Raw genomic sequence first — 18,390 nt, 5'->3', positions numbered from 1 at the left:
CTAGTTGAGATATTGTAGGTGACATTTAGCCCTATTGCCTCATAGAATGGGGGCCTCACATCATAGCACAGCCAGCAGGAGGTAGTCATATTAGGGTTGGTGTGGTCCAATGTTAGGAATGCAGCATTTACCAAATTCCAGAGGGGGTCTGTGGACCCGGTCATGAGACTGGGCTTCACCAAGGGAGGGCCGGTGCCTAATGGTCCTGGAGTTTTAATACTAGCCTTTGTGTGAGGCCGGGTAGGGACTGGGGTTGTGCGAGGTCAGAGAGGCAGCTCTACATAGGGCGGCTTGAGTACTTTGTTGGGGTCTACCATTTTGGACGGTGGTCCCATGGGCTCAATGGTCGAGCCAGAATGTCCACCATATTTATAAAACACAAGTCCCCACACCTTGCCTTGTGTCCACCCGGGGGTGTCCTCTTTGCCACTGTCAGTGAAGGTGACTTTAATTCTATCTGTATCTGTGGGCTGGCATTCATGGGTGGGTGACAGAATTCTGCGTCTCCAGGGTACCCCATTTACAAAGGCAAATTTGACTAGGTCCGGTTTTGATATCCCTCACTTCCATTCACCATCGTTGGATGTGACACATGCCCATGACTTACAGAAAGAGTATTGTATCCCCCCACAGTCCTTGTTCTTTTTGTGGCCGGGGCAAGCATAAAAACCATAACGTCAGGCTGACTCCAGGGCAGTAGACTTGTAGGCAGGATTGATGTCTCTAAAGCAGAATTGAAGCTCCGGCCACCAAATTCCTATGGGGGCAGTGCAAGTAGTCTCGTTAAGGGTGGTATGAGTCTCCCCATCGGTGAATATCCAGGTTTGCTTATAGGGCTGGTGAGGGTTGGTTTCTGTGAGGCTTCTGCTCTGGGCATTGAGCAAGATCAGAGCGACCAGCCAACCCATCCGTGGCTGCTCTTGAAGACTCTGCATGTTCCTGGGATCGCAAAAGCTTCAGCTTCAATGTGTTATCTGGGTGCCGCCGTGTGGTCCACTCTCTAGCCTCTTTCTGTTCTTGCTGATTGGCTTGACGCCGTCAACCTTAAGAGCAGTGGGGGTAACCAGAATGACCAGGTAAGGATCGTTCCATCTTTCTTCCAGAGTGCAGGCTCTGTGCCTCTTTACCCATACCCAATCTCCTGGGACGATGCCATGTTCTGGGTTCAATGTGTCCTTTGTCTCATACAAGGCACACACTATGGGCCAGATTTCACGTTGGACCTCCTGTAGGGCTTTTAAGCTGGCCAAGTAATTTGGGGCCGTACTGGGGTCTTGGTCCGGTAGGGTTCAGACAACAATGGGGGGCGGAGCCCCGTATAGAATTTCAAAAGGTGTCAATCCATGTACATATGGTGTATTTCGAAGCCGGAAGATGGCATAGAGTAGGAAGGCCACCCAGTCTCCACCAGTCTCGATGGCTAATTTAGATAAGGTCTCCTTCAGGGTACGATTCATTCTTTCTACCTGCCCTGAGCTCTGGGGGTTATATTCACAATGTAGTTTCCAATTAGTCCCCACTGCCCAGGCCAGCCCTTGTAGGACATTACTGATGAAAGCCGGACTGTTATCAGAGCCTAGAGTTTCGGGGATGCCATATCTGGGTATAGCAAAACCTTAGCTACAACCTGGGCAGTCTCTTGTTTTGTAGGAAAGGCTTCCACCCAGCCTGAGGAAGTGTCTATTAGAACCAACAAATACTTATACCCATACCTTCCTGGCTTCACTTCAGTAAAATCCACTTCCCAGCTCCGTCCCAGCACCCTCCCCCATACCCATGTACCTGTATGTAGGAGTCCCTTTTTGCTGGGTTTCATAGCCTGGAACCCAGCACATTGGTCCACATCTTTTGAATCTGGGCTGTTTGGTGCGGGAACCGGAGGCGGGCCGACTCAAGGAGGGCGAGTAGTTTCTTCTTGTCTAAATGGTTGGCTCAATGTAAATTGGAGAGGAGAAACAGTCCTAACTTTTCAGGAAGGATCAGCCACCCTTCGATATCACGATACCAGCCTTGCTGATTGGGCTCCGGGCAGATTGGTGACCAGGAACATGTACTACCACAACAGCTTGGGGCTTCTGCACCACAGTCAGTAGTTTCTGGATCTCCAGGAGGTTACATAGCTCCTTTCCTTCCTCTGTAATGAAACCCCTTTCCCGGTAGATGGCACCATGTACATGGACCATGCCAAAAACGTAACGGCTGTCGGTATAAACAGTCACTCGTTTCCCCTCAGCCTGCTCGAGTGCCTCTGCCAGTGCGATCAGTTCGGCCTTCTCGGCTGAGGTCCCTGGGGGCAGCGGGGCACTCCAAATTATGCTCCCACCTTGGTCCACCACCGCTGCGCCCACCTTATGCACCCCATCCGAGATGAAGCTACTCCCATCTGTATACCATACCAGCTCGCTGTTGGGTAGGGCTAAGTCCTGGAGATTGGGGCACACTTGGGTGATTTCAGCTATAATCTCCTGACAGTCATGTAGGGGGGCTTCCAGGTCCGGATTTGGCAGCAAGGTGGCCGGGTTCAGAGAAACTGGTTCAGAGAAGAGGATGTGGGGAGCATCCAGCAAGAGCCCATGGTAATGAGTCAGTCGGGCGTTGGTTATCCATCTACCTGGAGGGTGCTTTAGGACCCCCTCTACTGCATGGGGGGTTACCACCACCTTCAGATGTTGCCCAAAAGTGAGCTTATCTGTGTCCTTTACCAGTAGGGCAACTGCCGCTATGATCCTCAGGCATGGGGGCCAGCCTGCTGCAACTGGGTCTAACCTTTTGGATAGATAAGCAACTGGATGATTCTAGGGCCCTGGGTGCTGCATTAGTACCCCTTTCACTATCCCCCTCCTTTCGTCTACTAAGAGGGTGAAGGGCTTTAGAGGGTCTGGCAGCGCCAGGGCCAGGGCTCTCAGGAGGGTAGTCTTGAGCTCCTCAAAGGCCTTTTGTTGATCTGGCCCCCAGGCCCAAGGGGCCTTGTCCTTAGTTGCCTCATATAAGGGTTTTGCCAGTTCAGCATACCCCAATATCCACAGCTGGCAGTAGCCTGCCGTTCCCAGGAACCCGTGGACTTCTTGAGCCGAGGTGGGGACGGGGAGTCTGAGAATAGTTTCTTTCATAGCATTCGTTAACCATCTGGTTCCCTCTTTCAGTTCATACCCCAAGTAGGTGACTGTTTGTCTACAAATTTGAGCCTTCTTTGCACTGGCCCGATAGCCCAACTTCCCCAGCTCCTGGAGGAGGTCTCCAGTGGCTTGCCAGCACTCAGCTTCAGATGCAGCTGCCAGAAGCAAGTCATCTACGTACTGCAAAAGTGTGATGAACTGTGGCTCCGGCAATATGAGTCCAGATCCTGATTAAGAGCCGCATTGAACAGAGTAGGGGAGTTTTTGAAACCTTGTGGAAGTCTAGTCCATGTTAGCTGTCTGGGGGTTCCCGTATTTTCATCATGCCATTCGAAGGCAAAAATGTGTTGACTATTGGGTGCCAGGGCTATGCTAAAAAAAGCATCTTTCAAGTCCAAAGTGGTATACCAAACATGGGAGGGGGGCAAATGGCTCAGCAAGGTATAGGGGTTGGGGACTGTGGGGTGGATGTCCTTGACCCTCTTGTTTACTTCCCTTAAATCTTGGACTGGCCTATAGTCTTTTCCCCTTGGGTTTCTTAATGGGGAGAAGTGGAGTGTTCCAAGCAGAATGGCAGGGCCATAATATTCCAGCCTCCAGGAGACAGTTAATGTGAGGGGCAATCCCCCTCCATGCCTTGGAAGACATGGGATACTGATGGACTCAGATCGGCTGAGCTGAAGCCTTGATTTCTACTATTACTGGGGCTTGATGTTCCTCCAGGTCCACACCTGCTATTTCTGCCCAAGCCTGGGGGTAGGTTTGAATCCAATAAGCCATTTCAGGGGACCACTCAATAGGTTTTGGGGGAGGGTCCCACAAGGAGAACAAGTGATGTTCATCCTCGAGAAACATGGTCAAGACTTGGAGGGGCTGTCCTTGTCCATCTGTCACTTTGATACCATCCGGCTCAAAGTGAATGTGAGCCCTCACCTTAGTTAGCAGATTGCATCCCAGAAGGGGGGCAGGGCACTCAGGAATGACCAGAAAGGAATGGGTCACCTGATGTTGGCCCAAATCCACCTGACGTTTGCTAGTCCATTGATATGCCTTGGACCCAGTGGCTCCCTGCATGAGACTAATTTTCTGGGACAGTGGCTCAGTAGGTTTATTAAAGACTGAATATTGGGCCCCTGTGTCCACCATGCATCTCATGGGCTTCCCCTCCACATATATGGTTACCCAAGACTCGGGGAGGGGATCCGAGTCCCGTCTCCTCTAGTCACTGTCCATTCTGACTAACAGGACCTGGGTGTCATTTTTGGGCCTGCTATTTGGTCCCGGGTGACCCTGGAGTTTGGGACATTCCTTCTTCCAGTGTCCATATTCCTTACAATAGGCACATTGTCCCTGGTCTAGCCTGGGTCGATCTCTTCAGGGACATGTGGGGCCGGTCCATCCAGAACTCGGTCCAGCCAGACTCTGGACTCCTGCTAGCAATATCTTAGTCATCTCCTTTTGCTGTTTCCTGTTTTCCTTACTCTGGTGTTCCCTGTTCTCTTTCCGAATCCTTTCTTGTAGTTCCTGATTCTCCTTCCTGATTCTATCCTCTCATTCTTCTGGGGTTTTTCGGGTGTTAAAAACCCTTTTGGCTACTTTCATCAGATCCCAGATAGTCATTTCCCCAAGCCCTTCCTGTTTATATAGTTTCTTCCTGATATCTGAGGCAGCCTGATTTATGAAGGACATTATCATGGCTGACTGATTCACCTCTGCTAGTGGGTCTAGGGGGGTATACTGTCTGTATGCATCATAAAGACACTCAAGGAACGCAGCCAGGCTTTCATTTTCCCCCTGCATTATTGCCTTTACCTTAGCCAAATTGGCAGGGCAGTGGGCTGCCGCCCAGAGGCCTACCATAAGAGTCTGGTGGTAGACCCAGACACACTCCCTACCTTCTGCGTTCCCATAGTCTCAGTCGGGTCTTTTTAAAGGAAAATGATCATCAATCAGGTTCGGCAGGGTGGTCAGTCGCCCATTGTCACCAGGGACATTCTTTCTGCCTTCAGTGAGAATCTGCTCCCATTCCTCGGTGGTGAAGAGAGTCTTAAGGAGCTGCTGACAGTCATCCCATGTGGGACTGTGAGTATGCAAAATGGACTCAAACAGATCAGTCAGGCCTCTAGGGTCCTCAGAAAAAGGAGGATTCTGGGCTTTCTAGTTGTACAGGTCACTACTTGAAAAAGGCCAATACTGATAGGTGCATCCCCCATCGGGACCAGCACCACCCAGGGCCTGCACTGGGAGGACGGGGGCCCAGTGGAAGTGGAGGAGGGCTCCTCCTCTGGGGCTTCTTCTCACTGCCTACAGGGCCTGAGTCCCCTCGCCGGTCCAGAGACTGGGGCAGGGGGTGCAGACGGGGAGGCTGACGAGTGGGGAACCTTAGAGGGGCCAGCTGCCTCTGGCTGGAGCGGCGTGGCAGCAGCATATGGTGGGGGATTTACTTCAAAATCTAAGTCTATCAAGGACGGATGGAGAGTTGGGTCTTCCTGCAGAATAGGCTTCTTAGGGGAATTAATGGGAGTGGGGGTGTTCCCTGACATGGCCAGTATTGCAGGCCAGTCTGTAGGTGCCTCATGGATAAATGGCTGCAGCCAGGAAGGAGGGTCCTCTACTAAAGTCTGCCACATAAAGACGTAGGAATATTGATCAGGGTGGCCATGAAGACCAGGTCTATTAATGACATCTCAGACCTTCTTAATTGTGTCCAAGGAGAAGCCTACATTAAAGGTTGGCCATTCCACTGAGCAAAGGGTGTCAAATTTACCTTTCTTAATTTCCATGCCATAATTGTGTCCCTTAGCACAGATTTCTGAAAAATGACTCAGAAAAAGGTCTTAGGAGTTACCTGAGCCTGTCCCATGATGATCAGGAGAGATGGACAGAGGAGACAACAGAGAACAAGAGAGACAATTCCAGCAGACAAACAAATTCACACAGGACTCTCTAACATACACAAGTACCAGCTGGTCAACCAGACTACTCTCACAGGCGTAATTCCATTCACACCAGATTCAGGATCCTTACCCAAAGACCGCCCAAACAGCGTCCACTGAGGACGTCGGCACAGTTCCTGACCATCGGGGATGTCTCCCACGACTTCCAATAGTGGAGCCTCCAGGGCTGTAACCCCTTCCTTCCACTCAACAAGAATTCTCAACCAAATTCAGACGGGAACTCTAAATACCTCCAAACAGAGGTGGCCAATCCTCCTTCCGCGGTCTTTCTCAACTAAACCTCGGTATCAGAGGCCATTTGTTCCTCTCAGGGAGGGGCCAATATCTCGGTGGGACCTCCAGATGTTGGGGTCTGAGGTCGACCACACCTCAGAGGAACAAAAGACACTGATGATAACGTAAGCCACAAAGCAAGGTTTATATTTCCAGCTAGCTGGGGTCCGGGTATCTGCCTGATGCAGCGGGTTTTGACGAGGACCCCGAATGCAAAGTTCAGGACGCTTTTATATTTTTTAGACATTAGCCATGGTCACACAGCAATTTTTATGGCCCCTGGGGTCACATATTTCTGATATCACCCACATCCTGGTGGGGGGGCAAGATTACTTGAAGATTATTTATCAGGAACTTGATAAACACCAGGTGTCTTAACTCATTGACTCATGTACCATTCTAGCAAGATTAACCAGAAACAGTCCCTGTTCCCAGAAACCATCCCACCTCCCTTTATTCCAGTAAGTGACGGCTTGGGTCATGTTAGTCCTGGCCAGTTGAGTGGGCTGCAAGCCTCAAAGGTACCCTAACAAATGGTTCTATATGGTGGTTATGGTGGTGGTAACATGACATGTCTGTAACTCATAATATTCTGTACTAAAAAGAGTGAACTTTACAATGTGAATATTGAACTGCAGCTACATCTACTATTTTTTTGAAAAGCCAAAATAGAAAAATGCATGTGTACTTGCAGAAAGGAAAAGTCAGAGGCATTTTGGCAGAACTAACCTGCTCTGCTTAGTATCTAAAGTTGTCTCTTCTGAGGCTTGCCTTAGGCCTCCTCTCACTGGATTTGGAGGACTTGGAGGTATTCATGGTCATAGACATTCCTATTAAACACTCCTACCATAAATGTGCTGGTTTGAAGTGTTGCAGGCTTGTGTCAAGGGTCCTTGCCTTCATGGGCCAGAGAGCTGGCTCATGAGGCAGCTGATTGACTTAAAAGCCAAAGCCAGTAATATGAAATAGGATTTATTAGAGAGAAAGGAAAGGCTACGTCTAGAGCAATGGTAGCTCATTGCTCAGGTGAAGGCTGGGGTTTTTATGGACTTTTTAACTCTGGGTTAGGTTGGCTCTTTTATTTGGCTGTGGATTCATGAGCTTTCTTAGGTGAACTGGTTTGTTTGCCCCTTATTGGGAGAGGGGAAATGATCTTGAGAGCATTTTGCTCATCAGCCCTGTGGCAGATCTATCAGACCCTGCATTTCCTCCTCAGGTTGCAAGAATCACAGTGCTCTCCATGGAGGATGGGATACTCACTTATCTCTGCCTTAGGTCTCCAGACCCAACAATATAAGAAGTTGGAGTCTTAGAGGAGGTCTGTAGATGGGGAAGATAGCCTGTGACTTTCAGGGTAAGTCACAATTAGACAGTTTCAAGTTTCCCAGTATTGCCTTATAATTCCCTTTTACTATCCTAAGGCCTTTTTGAAGTCTCATTATATGTTACAGCCTTGTCTTAACTGTGCTTTGAAGAATTAGGAATGGACATGGATCTACCTCCACACAAGCACATAACCGAAGTGTAGCATCAGCCCAGAAATTCTTTGAGGTTAAGGAGGAGGTCTTTGATCTCAGTATCCCTAGTTCCCAGAACAGTGACTAACACTTAAGTGTCCTATTAAGAACACATGAATGGAAGCTAGTCTCCTCTATACAAGTGTAACAAATTACTTTCAGTGTATTTACACAAACCAGAAAAACATTTTTTTTCTGAACACCTTTATCTCCACCTGTATGTAAAAAGGTGGAATGATCACAAAGAGCACAAATGGTTATGAAAGGAAAAAGGCACCAAGCTGATGTTTATGAATCAGGCAAGAGAAGAACAAACCAACCCACTTAGATGTTATTTTCTGTAACCAGAGAATCCACATATCATGTTTCCTTCTGCAGGGTTCCCAACCAGCTGAACAGGGCATACCAGTCCTTGTTGCAGCATTAGTACCTGACAGATATTCTAAGAGCCATACCTCATCCCTCGTTTATCCACATTCTCAGTTGAAAAGGAGGGGCCTCAGGCACAGGGGCCCCTCCTCTGCCTGACCTAGGACTTTTTCAGGAGTGCTGCGCCCTTCTCATCCCTTCCATTCACAAAGAAATACTGTATTCTCAACCTGGAAGATGCTGGAATTCTCCCCAACATGGCTTTTTTGGGGGGAGGGGATGGTGGTACTGATGCATGGATGACACACGCAGGAATTTCAGGTGCTCAGGGTTCTTGAGCCTGCTCTGAGAATCAAAGCCCAGACAGACTCTAACAGCAGAGGTCAGAAAGATTTTATTTGTAGAGAATTTAGTTGGAGAAAAGAGAAGAGAAAGACTGCATATTGGGGAATGCAGGGGGACCCGGAAACCAGTGATCCCGTGGGTCAGTGTGGGGAGTGGGTTTTATAGCCTTTTTGCATTGCCTGATGGTGGAGATGCCTTTCAGATACAAATGGGCCTTTCCTAGGGAGATGAAGTGTCTCCTTGACCTACCGCGGTCTGTCCTTCAAGTCCCCCCTCTCAGTGACCACCCTAACTGCTGTTAGGGATAGGGACAAAGAAAGTCTGTTCAGTAACTGCTTCCTGCTGACAGGGGGCAATGAAGGGGCCCACAGCATCAGAGCTGACCACGAGAGGGGTTGTCAAGAAGACCACAGTAGTAGGTTGTTTTCATCTCCAGAGGCATTTGTAGTTTGATGGATTCTAGGCAAGAAGAAACAAACTTGACAAGTTTAAAATGCAAGTCCCAAACACAAGTAAGAGAATAATGGCAACTATAGGCCCCAGTAAGGGTAAGAAGCAAGTCCTGGAGGGAAGCCAGGATTTTATTTGTTCCCATACCTGTGTAGAAACCTGAGTTTCAAGAGATTGCTCCCAGAGTCATTTAGCCTGTTGGAGAATGTAATCTGCACGTTCCTCTACAATGCCTGAAGTGTTTACATATGTGCAACAGGAGGTATTGGCCATGGCACATACCCCTCCTTGTTTGGCCAAAAGAAAATCTAGGGCCAGGCGGTGGTCCATTACCATACAAGCAAGGGACAACAAAGATCTTTGCGTGTCCTTAATAGCAAGGCCTACCTGGTCTGAGGTGTCCTCTATCACTTTGGTTAGGTTTTTTGCAGTTACATGATTGGCAATCACCCCATAACTGATTCCAGCTAGGGCTGCAATTAATGCAGTTATCCCTAAAACTATTAGAGTAATCTCCCTTTTATCTCTATGGGAAGCTGTTCCTATTGTAGTTAGCATCTCTCTTTTCTTTCCAGATGGCTGCATGAGCATGCAGGATCAGGAAGGCATACTTAGAATCTGTATAGATGTTGACTCTGTTCTTTTGAGAGTCTTAGGGCTTCTGTTAAGGCCACTTACTCTGCCCGTTGAGCACTTGTATTAGGAGGAAGAGGACCTGATTTGAGGATGCCAAATTCTGTCACAATGGCAAACCCTGCATGTCTGACACCATTCTTGACAAAGGAATTGTCATCAGTGTATAATTCTAGATCTGGGTTTTTAAAGCGCCAATCAGTTAAGTCAGGTCAGGCAGCATAATTTTCCATAAGTACATCCTCACATGAGTGCTCAGGATTTCCCTCTGCCTCTGGTAGAAGGGATGCAGGATTTAGGCTCTGACAGGCCCTTAAAGTTATTTCTGTCCCTCCCAGAAGCTGGGCCTGATATTTAAGTAGATGGCTGTCAGATAGCCAAAGTTCTCCTTTTGAGTTCAAAATTCCTCCTAGGTCATGTAGGGTATACACTGTTGGGGGGGGTTAGGATAAGTTTCTGAGCTTCAAGCACTAGAAGGCTTACTGTGGTCATTGTTCTAAGGCATCCTGGCTATCCTTTGGCTACCTGATCTAACTCTTTGCTTAAGTAGCCTACTGGCTGGAGAGTGATGCCCTGGAGCTGAGTCACCATGCCCAAGGCCAGTCCTCCCTTTACTTTAACATATAATTGAAACTTGTCTTGTACTAGGAGACCCAGGGCAGTAGCTGTCATAAGGGCTTTCATTAACCTGTAGAATGCATTTTTTGACTTGTCATCCCATTGAATAAAGGGCTAGGTATCCTTCTGTGCTTCCTTAAGGATTTGATATAAGGGCCTGGCTAGGTCTGCATATCCCAGGATCCAGGTGACAGTATCCTGTCACCCCTAAAAAGGCCCTGTCCCAACTTTCTTGTGGGGTCTTCAAAGGCAAAGATAGGTTGACTTTTAGGGTGTAAGGGAATACAAAAAAGGCATCTTTTAAATCCAGGACAGAGTAGTAAGCAGTACCTGGAGGTATTTAGGCTAAAAGCGTATAGGGATTTGGAACTACAGGGTGGAGAGGCACTACTGCTTCACTGATCAGGCAGAGATCCTGGACTAGCCTCCATTTGTTAGGTCCCTTCCTAACATGAGAATAGGAGTATTACATGGGCTGGAACATTCTGTTAGCAGTCCCTGTCTCTTTAAGTCTTTGATTATGGGAATTAGCCCTTTCTTAACTTCTGGCTTTAAAGGATATTGTTTTTGATGGGAAAACCATGAGGGGTCCTTGAGATGAATTAGGACTGGGGCAGCTGTTTGTGCACATCCCACAGTGTGTCCATCCATCCACACTGTGAGGTCTACTTGTTCCTCTATTAGGGGCAAGCAAAAGTACACTCCTGGGGATAAATGTAGCTGTACCCCCAACTTAGATAGAAGGTCTTGCCCTAGCACAGGAGTAGAGGTTTCTGGGATAATTAAAAAGGAGTGACAGAAATGGAAATCTCCCCAGGAGCAGGCTAAAGGCTGAGTGAAATAACACTCTAGAGGCTGGCCTGATATGCCTCAAACAGTAATTTTCTTGGAGGACCTGGGTCCAGGAGAGAAAGGATAGCTGAGATGCTGGCTCCAGTGTTGATAAGGAGGCTGACCTTGTACTTTTCAATCATGAGTAAAACCTGAGGCTCCTCTGCTTTTATGGTGGTCACAGGAGCCTGTATGGGAGGCCCCGGGACCCGTCATTCGGTGGGAAGCTCCAGACCCGTCATTGGGTAGGAGGCTCTGGCCTCACCTCCTGGACAGTGTGCCTTCCAATGTTTTCCCCTACAAATGGGGCAGGGTCCCAGAGGTAGCTTTCTCCGGTGGCACTCCCTCTTAAAATGGCCTGCCTGTCCACATTGAAAGCAAGTCCTCAGGTTTGGACTTTGCCCTGGGGGAGCCTCTCTGAGTGCTGCGATCAGAGCCTCCTGCCACTTATCCTTTCTCTTTTCCTTTTCCAGGTCCTTCCTTTCTTTTTCTAAGTCCCTGTTATAGTATACAAATGTGACTACATGGACCAATTGGTCTAGATCTCTGCTCCCTTCAGCCACCAATTTCTGAAGCTTTTTACAGTTATCTGGTGCTGACTGTGTTAGAAATTTATCTTTTAGGATGATTTCCTCTTCCTGTGACTCTGGTATAATGTTATAATGTTGGTATGCTTTTGTAAAGCATACTTAAGTCTCTGTAGGAAAGCTACTGGGGTTTCTAAGGGTCCTTGCTGTACAGCTGTGACTTGGGAGTAATTAAGAGGTTTTACCTTGGCTCTCCTTAGACCCTCAAGAATGCAGTGGAGGAAATGGTTATGACTCCATTCATCCTTGTCCTTTTCAGGGTCCCACTTACGGTCATACCTAGGCACTGCTTGATCTAGTACTCGCTGTTTCTCCAGAGAAGTGAGGGTCTGAGATAGCAATAGCATTACATCTTTCCAGCTCAGTTCAAAGTTTTGGCTGACTTCTCTAAATGCCTGGATGTACTGATCTGGGTTTTCTGTGTAATTTCCTAAATCCTTTTTTTATTTCTTTAAGTTCACTCACTCTGAAAGGAATGTGAGCCCTATCCCCTCCAGGAATTGAACATATGGAACTTCGGTCCACTTTCCCTCCTTTTTACAGAACATATTTGAAGAATGGTATTATAATTAATGCTCCCTCCTTCTGGCCATCTTTCCTCATCTCCCAGAGGATACTGTGGCCAAGCCTGGGTGCAGTAAAACTTGAGTTGCTTTTTGCTGAAGACTTTCTGGATCAAGATCTTTCCAATGTTTTAATAAGGAGGCAAGGGGGGATCCTTCCTGGACCCTTGAGGCTTGATTTCCCATCTAAAAAAAGGGAAAATTGGTCACCTTAACAGAGGTTTCTCCTTTCATCTAGGTGTCCCCAGATGAGGAGAAACTCTAGTGGGAAAGGGAGTCCCTCTCTCCCTTGCTCCTTCCACTGCTGCTTGTGGGTAAAACCGTGGAGGATTTACAGATATCTCAGTTGCACCCACCCCCCTGAGATGATCTTTGACCAATCTCTCATCTATTTCAAATTGCCTGTTTGCCCTGTGACCCAAGTAGGCCTAGTTCTCCTCTACCAGCTGAACACTTGTATTTAAAAAATAACTCTATCAAAGTAACCAAGAGGGCTTGCATGGCCAGAAGGAGGACCCCTGTAGAGGCATGGATGGGGACTCTTGATGAAGTAGACTTTTGTCCCCCTATATATCCTGTGAGGCATATATGCTTTTTATGAAAAGAGAGAGAGCGAGAGCATCTGGAGGCTTTTGTTCCAGTAAGGGGCAAAAACAGAGAAGACCTGAAGTTTTTGCCTTTTAACTGTTTTTTTTTTCTTTCCCTGAGAGCAGGTTGCAGAACCTGTTTAACCAGTTAACCTGATGCTTGACAAAGACAGTTAAGACTAAATTGGAGATTAGCACTTTCTGGTGCCTATAGGGATTTTTCCCAAGCTCCCTGAAGAAAGAAGCTCACTGCTGTTTAGAGCAAAGGGGGGGAGGGGGACACTCATCCTGAACACCCTGGGAAAGGGGAAGGAGAGGCTGAGGGTTGGGGGAAAAGAGAGTTTCCAGGCTCAACGCATGAGGGATTACTGGTTATCACTGCTGTCCAGGTCAATCCTTCCCAAAGGCAGTACTGGAGCACTGGAAGCAAGCAGTGACCTCCACTCTAGGGCCACGGAAACCATGAAGAAAGCCTAAGAGATCTGATTGTCTGTTTGTCACGGACATGGCTGGAGAGATCCGAGACTTAGCTGCCTTTGGAGCCTCAGGGCGGGTCAGGAAGTTGCGTCTTCAGCCTTTGGGTGACACTGGGGAGTGCCCTGGCCAGAACACCTTTTGTGGCTTGAAGACAAACTTTCCTTTCCACTGGCTGTTTTCAGACCTCCCCTTAAGCTGGTCAGATCTTGAAAGAGAGAGTTAGCATTTAAGGAGAGGAAAAAAGAAAAACCCTTGGTGCACTGAAGTCAGGTTCCTCCCATGTAGCATTGGAAGTGTGGCATAACCCCCCACCTGGCGTCTGAGTTTCCTCAGATTGCCAGCTGTACAGCTGTAATGGGCTCAAAGCTTTTCCTCAGTTTCCCAAGGGAGAAACCCTCCTTAACTAGACAGAGAGAGAGAGAAAATGTCTACCTGAGAGTTCCACTGTAGCTAGGCCATGGTGGGGGTGTCTCTCCTGAAAAATAGACTCCACCGGAGTGCCAGATGCTGATGGTCACATTCCTAGGCAGCCTTTCCCAGTTTGGCACAACCTATACCGGCCTCAGGTGATGGCTGGTCCCTTTGTGCATCATCAAATATGATGCACAGATGACATGCGCAGGAATTTCAGGTGATCAGGGTTCTTGAGCCTGCTCTGAGATTGAAAGCACATACTCTAACAGCAGAGGTCAGAAAGATTTTATTTGTAGAGAATTCAGTTGGAGAAAAGAGAAGAGAAAGATTGCATATTGGGGAATGCAGGGGAACCCAGAAACAGGTGATCCTGTGGGTCAGGGTGGGGAGTGGGTTTTATAGCCTTTTGCATTGCCTGATAGCAGAGATGCCTTTCAGATGCAAACAGGCATTTCCTAGGGAGAAGTGCCTCCTTGACCTCCCGTGGTCTGTCCTTCAGTACTGGGACTTGAACTCAGGGCCTCATGCTTGCTAGGCAGGTGCTCTACCACTTGAGCCACTCTTCCAGCCTTTTTTGGAGTTAGGTCTTGTGAACTGTTTGCCTGTGCTGGCCTCAAATCTCCATCCTCTTGATCTCTACCTTCCAAGTAGCTAGGATTACAGGCTTGAGCCATTGGTGCAGGTGCCAATTTGGCTGTTTTGTTCTGCTCTCATAATGTCCTTATTTTAACAACAGTTTAAATATCTCTCTACTTATTATTATTAAGTCAGTTTTTTACCTGAAAGTTATCTGATCTCCCTTCATAGTTTACACTAAAGCAGAGAATATTCTTACTGATAAATTATGAATATTATTTTCCTGAAGAATATCTAAGACAGTTAAAAGATGAAGTAATACTGCTCAATTTCTCTTTCCTTCACTTGTAGCTCCTTATTGGGGGGCTAATTTGTAAGCAAGACCTCACTGTCGTGGAATCTATTACTTCACTGTACCCTACCATGGGCAACCTTGTTCTGATGGAATGTGCTTGGTTTGTCTCTCACATCTAAGCCTCTGGTTTGGACTCATTCAGTTAATTTTCCCTGTGTTTTATGTTTGAAGCTTCATGTAACTCAAAACCTACCTTGCAGTCTTAGGTAGTATTGTGTGGTAACTACTGTAACCAAATCACAAGTTTAAACCACATTGTAACTCAGATGTCCAAAGAAAATGATATCTCTCTCTCTCTCTGTCTGTCTCTCCTTTCTCTTTGTCTTTCTTACTATTGGTTGGGATGTGGGTCTGTGTAGAATTAATTGAATGTTCAATATGGTCATGTTGGTCTAATTAATTGATCAGGCCTTTAAATCATGTTTAGTCTGTTTTGGTTAAATGGCTGGTCTGTCAGTCAGCTTCCTCCTCCCAGATATGTGCTGTGGTTCATGCCACATCATAATACTCTGGGAAGACAGTGTCCTTGAATTCATTTAGGTTCCACATGCTGCCCATGAATCAGTGGACCAAGAAGGAGATCAGATGAATTAATACATAGGAACCAAGGACAGCCACAACCTCTCCTTCTTCCCCTCTTATCTCCTAACCTGCCACCTGACCATATTGTGTTGTCAAGTTGGTTTTGGCACAAGGAACTCTTCTGTGTGATCTCCTCTGTTTCAAATGGAAGGGTGACAAGGCTGAGGCAGGGCCAAAGATTCCTCCTCTGCTTTCACCATTGTCCTCACTTATCTAATGAACCTCTTTTTCCAGGTTGAAGATTGCAGAGAAGAAAAATTGACACTTCATTCACTTCTTTTCTCTGTACTTTCTACTATACCTTAGGGACAGAAAGGAGAAGGTTGTTCTACTCCACTCTTCATAATTTATGGTCTGGCCCTTGTCCTCTATAGTCCTTTTTTTTTTTTCCAGTACTGAGTCTCATGTTTGCTAGGCAAGCACTGTACCACTTGAGCTATGCCCTACCCCTTTTGCTTTTAGTTTGTGCTTCTGATAGGCTTTTGTTTGGCTGGGCTTGAACTGAGATCTTCTTACCTCCACCTCCTGAATAACTGGGATACAGGCATGACTACCACACCTGGCTTCAAGCTTAGTTTATGAATGGGTTAGTTTGGCTTGTGGCTTAAGCTCAAAATGAATGGTGGCTGTTGAACAGCCTTATCCAAGGGTGGCAGAAAGCTTTGAATGGCTTACCTGGCCATCCATTTTGTGTGGACAAGAAGTAACCCAAAGGTAGAATATAAGGTTAGAATATATATATTCATGTTCACAGGCAGTGGCAAATGACCTGGTCAGAAAAAAGATGGGAGGGTTGGATACCAGGAGTCTGTGAAACATTACCTTGACTAACTTGCAGAGGAGTGACACAACTAACTTATGTTTTACTGGGGGTCATTTTGGCTGCTGGGAGCAAGAGTAGAACAGGGAGGCAGTTAGAAAATTGTTGCAGTAATTTAGGTGAACAGTGGTAGCAGCTTGGACAGCAGTAGCGTTAATGTAAGTATTGCGAAGTGGTTGGACTCTAGATAGAAAGCCTAGTAGGATTTGCTGATGGATTGGATAGGTGTGCAAGAAAGTATGGGATGTGAGCAACTGGAAAACTACAGTTGATGTTTACTTTCAGGAGGGGCAGATCTGGGAAGTTATTCTTGTTCATTGTGACCTTGAAGATTTGGGACTTGTAGGGTTCTAACCTCAGGAACATATCCTTCAAATAAATCTCTTTGTATATTCACATCCTATTGGTTCTGTTTCTCTGGAGAATCCTAATATGGTATCTTTTTTTCTATATGTACTTCTATATATTGAAGGCCATGAATTTGCAGTAATGCTTAATTCCTGTTGAACAACACAGTGTTCATTCTAATTTTCTCTCTTTCCATATTTTTAACTCTGATAGAAACCTGGCTTACACTATTCTTTATATGTATGTGTGTGTGTCTGTGTGTGTGTGTGTGTGTATTATTTTGGTGATGGTGTGGGGTTTGAACTCAGAGTCTTGCACTTGCTAGGCAGGTGCTCTACTACTTGAAACACACCCCTAACCCCTTAGTATCTTTACTTACTTGCTCAATTTCCCTTACAATACGTCTTCGAGAATGTTAGAATGTATGTTGTCAATTTCCCAACAGCTACAAGAGTCTTGAGAATGAGATTACTTTCAATTCTCAGAAGTGACTACATTGACTCAAGTTGGTGCTGACCCTGACTTAAGGGGATGTTCTAGAATTGCAGAAAGGAGACTGCCAGGACTGCCAGGGACCCAGGATGTGCTACTGGGTGTTTGAAATCTGAGTCATAGAAAGCAGAAACATATAAAATGATTATAGCTTGCATTTGTATAAGATTTTTATCATGCTTTTACATACTCATCTTACTTATTTCTAGCTATGACCCTGTCAGGTAGCCAGGGTATTCACTATTAACCCCTTTGTGACAAACTTAATAATAACCTTGTGAACAATACTCAGGACACAATGCCTGGAACTTGTGAATATTACCATCTATGGCCAAAAAGGGACTGTAGATATGATTAAATTAAGTATTATGACCTTGAATGCAATCATTAAGAGGATGGCAGAAGGAGATGTGACACAGAGAGAAGAGAGGAGTAATGTGGACATGGAGGCAGAGATGTATGAAATAATCAAAAGTAAGGAATTCTGGCAACCACCAGCAACTGAAAAGGGCAAGGAATGAATAGCTTATAGCTTCCAGAGGGATCATAGCCCTGCTGATACCTTGAATTGGACCTAGCCATATGACTTTGGACTTACATTTTTCTTTAATCACCAAGTTTGTGGCAGTTTGTTACAGCAACTACAGAAAATTAATACACACATTTTTTACAAATGTGGAAGTTGAAACTCAAAGAGGATAAGTAGCTTAGCTAACACATAGCAGTGTTAGAATTTAAATCCAGATCTACTCTAAATCCAATGTTCATCAATGGTGACTTCCTCCTCTTTTCTGACTGCTTCCTTTCAATGAGAGAGAGTGAGGATAGTAGAAAGAGCAAGACAGGAGTAGTTGTCCTCAATGAGTACTCATTAGGAATAGTAGGAAAACCTTAAGAAAATACGACCAGAGTGTCCACCCAGACAATTAAGTTATATTCTGGTTGTGAAACCTAAGCAAAGGTATTTTTTTGTCAGCTTTCCAGGTGACTCTTGGGTACAGCCAGGGTTGGGAATCAGTGATGCAGTGACACCAAGTTCATTCTATATGTTCATGTATATTGGAAATATAACTTAGTTTTTACACATGAACATGAACTTCAGTATTAATTTTTCTTACACCAATTTGCAGAAACTTAACCTCTGTTAAACCAGGATCTATGCTCTCTCCCTTTTTCTTACATCTGGTAAATATATGAAGTTGTTACTGGGAGTTTTGGTTGGGGTCCTCCTCTCTTGCATTTCTGCAAAGATTTCAAGCAAGATGTGAAACACAGCAAACGAAATAGCAAAGTATATTAAGAATAATCAAATTTTCGAAGACAGGGAAGCATATACTTCCATAGAGGAGAGTGCACCATCTCAGAAAGGAGATAGACAACACACTTGTATGTGTCCCAGTCTCATTGGGGAAGTTTTAGAGAAACTTTTACAAACTTATCAAGACAGCATTTAAAAAAATCAATTATATCTCATGATAAA

Source organism: Castor canadensis, chromosome 10, assembly GCF_047511655.1.
Source record: "Castor canadensis chromosome 10, mCasCan1.hap1v2, whole genome shotgun sequence".
NCBI lineage: Eukaryota > Metazoa > Chordata > Mammalia > Rodentia > Castoridae > Castor > Castor canadensis.
The sequence above is the reverse complement of the archived record's forward strand: the minus strand, read 5'-3'. Positions refer to the sequence as shown.